The 10,183-nt window shown below is 38.5% G+C and overlaps 1 long non-coding RNA gene across 2 annotated transcripts; it reads right to left on the reverse strand.

Moving 5' to 3' along the window:
* Positions 1-710: 710 nt before the first annotated feature.
* LOC136293639 (uncharacterized) lies at positions 711-4,880 on the reverse strand. 2 transcript variants are annotated; one of them, XR_010722206.1, is made up of 5 exons: positions 4,676-4,880; positions 4,339-4,424; positions 3,583-3,828; positions 3,288-3,378; positions 711-3,034 (listed from the first exon to the last, which is right to left on the reverse strand). It is a non-coding gene; the product is annotated as an uncharacterized lncRNA (long non-coding RNA). The 2 variants fall into 2 exon arrangements; XR_010722205.1 differs by lacking the exon at positions 3,583-3,828 and having other exon boundaries at positions 4,676-4,866.
* Between the last annotated feature and the right edge of the window lie 5,303 nt (positions 4,881-10,183).

A 10,183-nucleotide genomic window follows, 5' to 3' on the forward strand; every position in this document is an offset into this window, starting at 1 on the left:
ACAGACTACAGAAGAATCAGGCTGGCCTTTTGGGTGTGTAGACTCTTGCTATTACAAATTATGCTGGCATGCTGGGGAGAGGACTGTGGATAGGGCATCGTTCCACAGCACGAGTTAAATCTGTTAAAGGATGTTATGAACAAAAGAGGAAGCCACTAAAACATGTACAGTCTTGTTTTAGATAGAGCCATAACTGTATTACTTGAGTTTTGATAGTCAGCTTGTTTTATATCTTTTTTTCTCACCTAAAAGCACATAATGCTACAGCTGTAGCTCACTCTGTGACAGGGATCCCATCAGAATCAAAATCTCAGTGCCAGTCACCTGCTTCGTTTTTTTCTTGCTGTGAGCCTAATGAGAAAACAACCAGAGCTACCCTAAGAAGCTGAGAGGAGAAATATCACTTTTCCAGAGGTACCAAGAAATTCCAACTGTTCTGAACATGAAAGACAGAAAGAGCAGCTGAAATATCAAGAAATATCATTGTGAAAAGAATAATCATCTCCTTCTCAGTGTGATGGACTTAGATTGTAACTGTCAGAGCCACAGGAAGAAAAAAAAACGGGAATTGGGCAAAAGTTTACCCAAAGTCTTGGAAATTAAAATTTATCTAATGTCTTCAACAGAAATTCCATTGCACCAGTGTTATTCACACCTTCTCTTGTGAGCAAAGTTCTCTCAGAATGCCCAAGCAAAGCACACCCCCAAAGTTTTTTTAATAACTCCTAAATTTGCAGCAGGATTGGTATTCCAGAGATTAAAAGTGCTATGGATGATGATTTTGGGAAGAATATGTGATATAGAACAAAATGTTTGTGTAGGAAGATGGACATTAAGATAATGGCAAGCTTTGGGAGAGGCAAGAGAGTGCAGCAGCAGTTCTTAAAGATCAGCGGATGCCTATTCCTTTTTTTTGGTTACTTCTTTGGTCTGCAAAGTCAGTAGAAGCCATTGTGGGAAGAGCTGGTTGCAAAATCATTCTTTAATCATAAAATCAATTAATAATAATGCAGAAAACTGACTATTTTCCACCTATAGATTTTTTAAAGTACTTGAACTTTGGTAAAAACTTTAACCATTGTTGATTAGAACTTAGCTTCTTTTGGTGAAGCATAAAATATGACAAGATAAAAAAATCCTATATTCTTATGGTAAAGCCATTTTCCTACTGTTACAGAAAACTAGGGATAAATTGCCGTGCATTTATGGCTAATTATTTTTGGTACTTCAGACACTCTAGGATTTCTCAGGGGGTTTTATTCTGAAGAAGCAATACCACATGCTTTCTGCAAATATATCAGTAGGAGCTCTCCAGCAGTTCTCCGTATATGCCAAAAAACTGGGTCATAGAAGAAATCTTTGAATATTGCCAACATTAAAAAAATGCTTTCTGATCCAAATTTGGGGAAGTGTAGTGAAAAAAAAAATAGGATATTCTGTGCTTTTGACTCTGTTAAAAGTACTGAGATGTTTCAATACTGAGTTTCAGGTATTCCAAATTACATTCCTGTGTCTCTTCCAATTGAAATCCATTCTGTTCCTGCTTGTGGAGGTGAGTGTTGCTTTAACCTGGGAGGTGCTCAGACACTGGAGATGCTGATGGCAGCGTGAGATGCCAAGACAGCTTTTGCAACAGAACTGATTTCAGAGGTTCCAGGAGAAAGGATTTCCCGCTTCCTATCAGTGCCATTTTCCCCACGACAGCAGTACTAACTTTGAGCTTGATTGAAGGCCCATGTGTTGAATAATGTGAAAACTCGAAGAAGGACTTTCAGTCCTGCAGAAGAACATTAGCCATAGGAGCTGACTAGACAGCATGTTGAAGTTCAGTGATGACATTAATATTTTTAATAAGCAAATAGCATAGCAAATATAAAAAGCAATTTGACTGTATTTGCCAGAAAAGTGTCTTACAACAAAAAGAGGTGGTTGCTCAGCTGAAGAGAAACAGGAGTTTATATGAGCATGGGAATCCTCATGGAAACAGTCATTCCTGGCATTGCTCCCAGGCAGAACAAGCTGAGTGATAACTGATCAGGTGTCTAATATAAAAAATTATTATTCTCTGCTGTTACAAGCCTGGTGGGGGCTCAAATACCTGTATTGCTCCTTCCCTACCTGAAGTTTTATCTCAGCTAATATAAAATATTGCCTTTTTCCTGGTGTGCCCTAATCTTATGACTCTGTAACAACAGGCACTGGGCCAGGATGGCTTCTAGCAACCCCAGCTTTCAAATATTGTTTGCCTGGTTGTTTTCATGTTCAATTCCACTCACTTTATGGCAGATAAAGATGTCAGGTCATTCTGTTCTTGCTGTGTCAGTGATCACATTCTACAGACCCTTAGGTTTAATACCAGAGCCCCAACACACAATGAAGAATCCTCTTCTCTACAGAACCAGGATGCAATTAACGCATTTTTACAGACACCAGAGGTTGTGCTGTACAGGTGTGCATTTAACCACCTATTTCCAAAGGAAAGTTTATATTCTTTGGCCTTGGTAGGTTTAAGAGAAAGGAAATCACACAGATGTTGGGGAAGGAAAAATGGAAAACATGGTCTTCATTATTTTGACGACATTTGTCATATCTGCTCTACATAGTTTTTTGTCCCATATGAGCTGCAGTTCTAACACAGTCTAAGATGAAGAAGTACTGAGTGGCACTCAATCAGGTTAGAATTACCAAACCACAGGGATGGATATGGGTTTCTAACTTTGTTTCACACAGGGGAAACGGAAACAACATTTTTACTTCACTTTCACACACTGTAGGATGTCAGACTGTGCTTCTTTTTAGGATATTCAGTGAGAGAATTGAGTGCAGAGATAATGATACCTCAGTGGGAGACGTGCCTCAGTGAAGGAGGAATGAAAACTGACTGCAGACATCAAGGTGCATGTGAGAGAGAGCCCAAACTGTAGGTGTGGATGTGCAAAAATGAGGAGGAGGAGAGAGGTTTTCTCTCTTCCCAGATGCATTTTGTGCAGATTGTCCAAGGATCCAGCCTCAGCTGTTGTCAGCAAAATCCCACCTGCAGGAGAAACAAGAAAGGGTGGAATATCCAGAGGAGACACAAAGCAGTGCCTCCTCTTGCATATGTGACAAAGCCTTAAAATCTTTTCTCACGATGAGAAATGGTCCCTTGCACCTGGGACCATTAGAGGTATTCTGAGTTTTCCCAGCTTGCTTCCTTCAGTCACAGCTTTTAGCAGCTCTGAACAGTACCATGGTGATTTGTTTCAGAAGAAAAGGGAGAAGTTTAAGAAGCAAATACATGTATATACCAAATAAAAAAGTTTCTTCTCATGTCACCAGAGGTGCCCACTAGAACTGCTTGGTATTGATGCAGCTGCCATGTGCCTGTCTCTTCACCATCTGAAAAAAAATAAAGAGATTTATAAGAAGTCAAGCCAAAGGCATAGATGGAAAATGAGTTTTCTTCTCTATCCTGAAAAGGGAAGAAGACAGATAATTTCCTTGGGGGTTCGCCATGATTTTTGTTAAATATCTGCTGTCATTGATGTATACCTTGCCCAATTTCCAGAATACTTAACATGAAAGAATGACAGAACAACACACCTGGCTACTTTCTTGCCAGGTGTGTCAATGCTTTTGGGATTTTCCCCACAGTCATTTTGATAGGAACCAGATTGTACAGGTATTAATGTTGTTTAGCAGGCAGGGGCATGACAGCCAGGCTTGCAGAACAGTATCTGCTCACAGAGTGCAGGGTCTGGATGCTCCTTTCAGCACGTTTCAGTTTAGCTTTGTTTTGCAGCCAATAATTCTTCAGTGTTTCCTCCCATGGTGACATCAGTCACATCCCTAGAGAAATGGTTTGGAATAGTTACTTAAAAAGGGACAGTCTCAAAGTAGTAGTGATGAAATTTTAATATTTTTTTTTCTGGCAGTTTGCACCTAAGAATTTGAATAAACTTAAGTTTTTCCTTAGGTATTACAGTGCCTAAGGCAGGAGAACCTCGTTGTCCTTCCCTCCTTGGACACGGCAGTAACTGGCTTCCAGCCCAGAACTAGTGCTGAGTGTTCTTGTGCACCTGAAATCCCACTTGGAGAAGGCTGCAGGAGGAGCCTCTCCTCCCCCCTGCCTGCTGAGAGCTTTGCTTCTCCAGCCACACACGGGGAGCCCTTTCCCTGCACACTTAGCAGGGGTGAGCATAGAAAACAGAGGACCAGAAAGGTGAGTCCAGTCCCAGGTTTCCCCAAAGGCTGTCCCAGCTGCCTCCTTGCAAGACCAACGTCTCACTGCGTTTTTGATGTCTCCACAATGCCTCACATTGTGATAAACAAATACAAAAAGGACTTGTTATTTCACACCTTTACAGTCATCAGAAAGGATGTCTGGTTTTCAACGCTTCCATCATCCTGCTGTAGATATATTGTGAGGAAATTACCTTTTTTTCCTATAGGGGAAAAAAAGAGGAAAGAAAACACTGCAATAGTTAAAAACCCCTTTAAACTCCCACCACAGAAAGCACTCATATCAAAAAAAATTTTTTACAGCAAAATAGCTCATTTATCCTGCACAAGATAAAGCCATATGGAAAAAAATAGTATTCTGCCTTCTGAGGCATCTTGTATTTTTTGACAGCCTTAGCCCAGAGCCTTTGATTAGATAAAGGCCTTAATATTGCATTACAGCAGAATTACCTACATTATGGCAGCTCCTTGTTGCAATTGTGTTGACATGACTGGCTTCTTGTGTGAATGTATTCTGGTCTTTCTAATCTCTTTAGCATCAGCAGCAGGACATTTTATTTGCAATTGATTTTTAAATTTAGGAGTAATTGAAGTTTAAGTGCAGCTACCTTCTTGCAACAGGGACAGGTTGATACTGTTTAAATCCTAATTATGCACTGATTAAAAGTGATTGCATTGCCAAAGTGAGCAAGGGCTACAATTTGTTTCATTCTTATAGGCTCAGCATAGAGAATTAATTGTATTTCCAGGAAAACAGATCAACATAAAAAGGAAGCAATTAAGAGTTCATTGTTGAATCATAAATTTCCTAGTAATTTTTGGAAGGTAGACTTAACTTTGAAAGCAGACCTTGTTGACAACGAGAATTAGTCATTTAATGATTTTGATACTTGATGATAGAAGCTTTACCTACCATCACTCATATGAGGTTTTGCTAAAACAGGTAATGCAGAAATGGGCATATTTTGTATATGTAATATACAATGGGAACGTAATCCAGTCTTGTAGTGGTCTGGTGTTTGCTTTGTTTTCAAATTTAATAATGAAATGACAGCTTGCAAATTGTTCCCATGTAACAAGTAGGAAAAACAAAACCACTCACACTTTTCCTATGAGCAGGAATCATTTCATAAGCACCATAAAAAAATTATGAAGCATGAGGGAAGAAGAGCAGCAACATACACTTCTACAATAGTGACAGGGCAGAGTTTGAACCCATTATTGCTGGGAGTTCTGGATCTGAGCTTTGTGACAGTCACAGGCAATTTCTGAGACAGGTCTGAATGTCCCATATTTTGGGAAGCACTTAGTCCAGACCTGTGACTGTGTACAGTATTGATTTTATTATTTGTTTAGATACAGGTTATGCTTGTATAGAAGGCTCTCCCATTGCATCTGATTTCTCATTGATGAAATATTAGCATCCCCGATGAAGTGTTGAGGCAGTACATGCCTGCACCATGGAGGCAGTTTGAAGGGGTTTTTTTAGGGTTTTCTTTCCACTTTCTTTCTCTATAGAAAACACTGGGTTTATTCATTTCTATCAGCCTGTTACTAGCAGGAAAAATTTCAGGCATGGCCAACAGAATTGGCAAACAGAATTTGCCTGGTGCCCTGGCTCAACTCACCACTCTTTCAGACAAGTGTCTCTCATCACTGCTGGTTCCCCAGGAGACAGGGAACTTCATTCCTTTTGTCAGGCTTTAGGAAATCTCCCAGTATTTCACTGCCAGTGCAGAGAACAGTGCCACAGTTGTGTTAGGCTTCACTAAGGTAGCAGTCAGTAGTAATTTGTAATAGTGATGGTATTAGCAATTACTACTAATCATCAGTGTTACCCAAAACTCCAGAAAGGCACAGACAGAATTTGTCACACAGGGATTCATATCAAAAGAAAAATTCTGGATTATGGACTAAGGTAGTTTTTGATTCATAGTAATAATGTGAAAAGCTGGCATCAAAAGGTGTGTAGCTTCAACTGAAATGTTAGATTTACCAGGTTGAATGCAGAGCAATTCCACTGCAATGAAAAGTTGATCCAAAAGGTGAATAGTCAAATAGCATTTAACAATAGTCCTTCAAAAAGCCACTGTCATTTTGGGTAACTCTCTGGAAGTCAGTGGATTGCCTTCAGGCACACAGAGGTTTTACTGAAGAGAAAAACATCAGTTATTTGGAATTCTGGTAATGACCTTAGGTAGCAGTTTCTGTCTCCTTAGTGACTTTCTATTGTAGTTGAAACATAAACAATTTCAACGGCTCTACTCAATACTTGCTTACTCTCTATGATTTTTCCCAAACTTTTCTTGAACCATAATGGTCACCTAGGGAGCTCTGACTGCAGTCCATCCTGGGTATTGGCCCAGGATATTATAAAATAAAAATGACTTTGCTATAATTCCATTTATGTGCATTGGTTTCTCAATTACATGATTTATTGAATCTTTCAGGCTCAATTTCTGCATTTCAGAAGATGCAGGAAAAGAGCAGATCTGACACAGAGTGGTGTGTAAACCTGAATGACTTTAGGGAATGCTTTTTCAAAGCACAGTGAAATAAGTAGACTCTTTTTTTTTTTTTTTTTAACTGTCTTCAGTGGCATTTTTGCAGATTCGGAGGACATTTACAGGTTGCAGACTATTGAATTAGAATAATGGAAGTGTTAATGTGTAATATATGCATAATAATAGAATGGTGGTGAGAAATCAAAATTGGCATTTGTCTTATGCAAAAGTCATAGAAATATGCCTCTCCTGGAATTTAATGCAGAGTTAATATATAAAAAATTCCCAGGGCTAATGTTTTTCTGTGCTCCAAGAATTAAGAGATTTCAAAGACTAATCAAAACCACTCTTCCCATGTTGTAAATGGATCAAAAGTCTGAAAATGTAACTGAAGTTATTATGTTTGCATGAATATTTTAAAATCTATAAACAAGACCTTTACTTTGTAAGCAACTTCTGTATGGAAAAAAGTCAATTTCCCATAAAGGTTTCACAGGAAGAGCTGTATGTTCAAAATGTACTCTCTATTTATTTCACCTCATTTGGTCGTCTGAGCAACTTCCTTTTCAGGAAGGAGGATAACTGAAAACATCTGCTTATTTATTCAATATTTTCTTTGACTTCTTGAATTTCAGTAAGAAGGAGGTAAACTTGACTCAACCTAGTTTAAGGATGGACAAAGACTTTTGATACAGTTGTTAAACTTTCCAGAGCCAACAGGATGTAACAACAGAGATGTTTCCCACACCCCTTTCTTCATCAGATTTTTCTCCTGACTTGTGGCTAGAATTTTATGAAGGCTTCAGCAAACATGGCTAAATCTATTAAAGAGGATGATCTGAGGTCATGGTACCAGTATTCTTTTGTGATGAAGCAGCTTCTCTTTAAGGGCAGTTGTGGGCACTGACCTGGTGTCCAGTGGAGGGGTCAGCCTGGCAACATTTTTCAATCTTCCTTCTTATTCAACAGCCTTTATTTCTGTTTGGAGAATCTGTTTCCTGTTAAAATGCTTTGAGGAACCAAGTTTAGCCTCCTTCAACGTTGCCACTCACCCACCAAATGTTTGCAGAACATTTGTGGATTTCCAAAGACATTCCTGAATTGATGGTGGTCTCCCACGATTTCCAGGAAAATGCATACAACTGTGACAAGTCAGATACCTTGGACTTATGAAAACAGAGATCACCATCAGTTTTAAATTATGAATAGACATTGCCAAGCTGCTGGGAAAATAAAGCCAGACCAGCATTTTCTTTTGATGGCAGGAGGGAACAATCTACTGAGCCTGTTTAATCTTTTTTTGTTATCTGAGTCCCTATGGGATTATACAAGAAAGACAAGGTCCTGTTCTACATTTTTATCATTACAGAACACTATGTCTTTTATACAGATGAATACAAAAGCTTGTCTCAAATGTTTTACTATAAGATCTCTATCTGTTCCTTCAGATTTTTCCTATCACTACACAACCTAGTTGAGCAGACCTTATTAACCATTCGTTTTTCACTTTTAAACTTCTTGTGACTGCATCAACTATTTGTCTTCTTTCAATTTTATCTTTCAGTTTCTTTTGATTAAAAAAAAAAAATGACCAAATCAAAATGCTGCTTAGGAATTGTTAAATTTCATAAAGAACTTTTTTCTGCTACAGGTGAATTTCATCTCCAGTCCTTTGGGTGAATTTAATCCCAAATCAAATCCCTCCTCCCTGCAACCATCTGCAGAGAATTGAACTAGTATAAAAGTCTTCTTGTAGTAGCTGCAATTTTTTTAGGGGGGTGAGCTATTGTGTTTAGGTGCTGTCATTAGCAGTGAGTGCTTGGAGATTAATTTCTTGTGGTGGAGCAGTCTGAGCAACAATCAACTCTGGTTCAGCAAGCAGAGGTGAGTGCTATGAAGAGGTTCTATAATGCACTATGAAATCAGTTGTTTAATAGAATTTTTTTCTCAAGACTTTTAGTGGTTTACTGGATGTTCAGGAAAAGGTTTAATCCTGTGTCTTTTGAATGACAGTGTTACCAATCTACAACCTGAAGACGCCTATGGGTACCCCTTTGTAGGCAGGGTGTGGCTGGTTTTAAGATGGCTTGTGGCTGGTTGCCTGAAGTTAAAACTACGTGTTCAAGGACTGTCCTAGACAAAGAATCCTGCTTTGTGCAAAAGACTCAATTATTTTCTTGGAGATAATTTTCCTTTCAGCATTTTCTAAAAAAATCTCAACCCTCCCCTGCCCCGCCCCTAGATTTGGAAGTCTTGCTATTCTTTAATTTTGGGATTGGTGTCCAGTTATCTATTTACATACTTGCTTTCTGAAGTCAGCACAAAACCTTCCCTAGCTCCTGGTTTTCATGCATTTCTGACTATTGGCATAAAGTCAAAAAGAAGGAATCATGGGACAGTGTGTTACATAGCAGAACAGGGCTTGGGAAAGGAAGCTTAGCTAGCCACTTACTTGCTAAATCTAGCAGCAAATAAAAGGAAGAATTCCAGCCCTATAATCCTGTAATTAAAGCTTGGCAAACTGTTTGGGGATTTTATTATTATTTTTGTATCATTTTAGCAATGCAAAAAGCAGAACATTTTAATTATCAAAATGGCCTAATACAAAAATATCATAGGACCTATTATTTTTAGACCAGTTTTTATTACCATATCTATAAAAAAGGTAATGCAAATATTTTGATACATCAACCTTCAAATTAATACAGGAATAAAAACACATAGTTTTATTTCAAACCATTTATGAAGAATGGGTAAGCTTAGGAAGAACAGTGGTTCTGGACTTAAACCTCAGCTTCTGACACTACCCTTTGCCATGAAACTTCAGTTGAAATAGAGGCCAAATTCCTTTCTTCCTTACATCCATGTGTGATACTTCTATAGAAAAAAAAAGTCAAAGCAGTAAGTGTATTAACTAAAAGGTATTTTTCTAGACAAGATCCATTAGAGAATAAAATGGCTCGTTATTGCTTTTTATAGTCACCTGTAGACTCAGAGGCATGCAGTTTGAAATGTTCTTTTGGTAGATACATCTGGCTGTAATGAAGCATTTTGGGCACCAGAGATGGGTGAGATGGTATTTTTTGTTTCTCAAAATAAGAGCTGTAGAGAGAGAGTTTGGCTCTGCAGATCCCTTTGGGCAAAGATTTAATATTGAACAGTGCAGGCTGGGAGAGGGTTAGCAACACTGACAGATTGGTAACGAACAGAAAGAACCCAAATAATTGTTTTCACAGAAGTTTTGAAAAAGCTCGATAGTGGAGGGCTTTCTTCCCTCTGCACTGCACCCTCTAAAGTGATAGCATTCCAAATGACAACTTTACAGGCAGATTTACCTTTTTTATTATTAGGACACTCCATTTAAAAAGATGCATTAACATGTGAACTTACAGAATCTCTTATCCTCCATCATAAAAAGTGACAGCTCACCTGTAAAAGTGGCAGTTGAGTTGTAAATT

Source organism: Chamaea fasciata, unplaced genomic scaffold (genome assembly GCF_029207755.1).
Source record: "Chamaea fasciata isolate MVZ Bird 193981 ecotype frontalis unplaced genomic scaffold, bChaFas1.0.hap1 SCAF_9, whole genome shotgun sequence".
Classification (NCBI taxonomy): domain Eukaryota; kingdom Metazoa; phylum Chordata; class Aves; order Passeriformes; family Sylviidae; genus Chamaea; species Chamaea fasciata.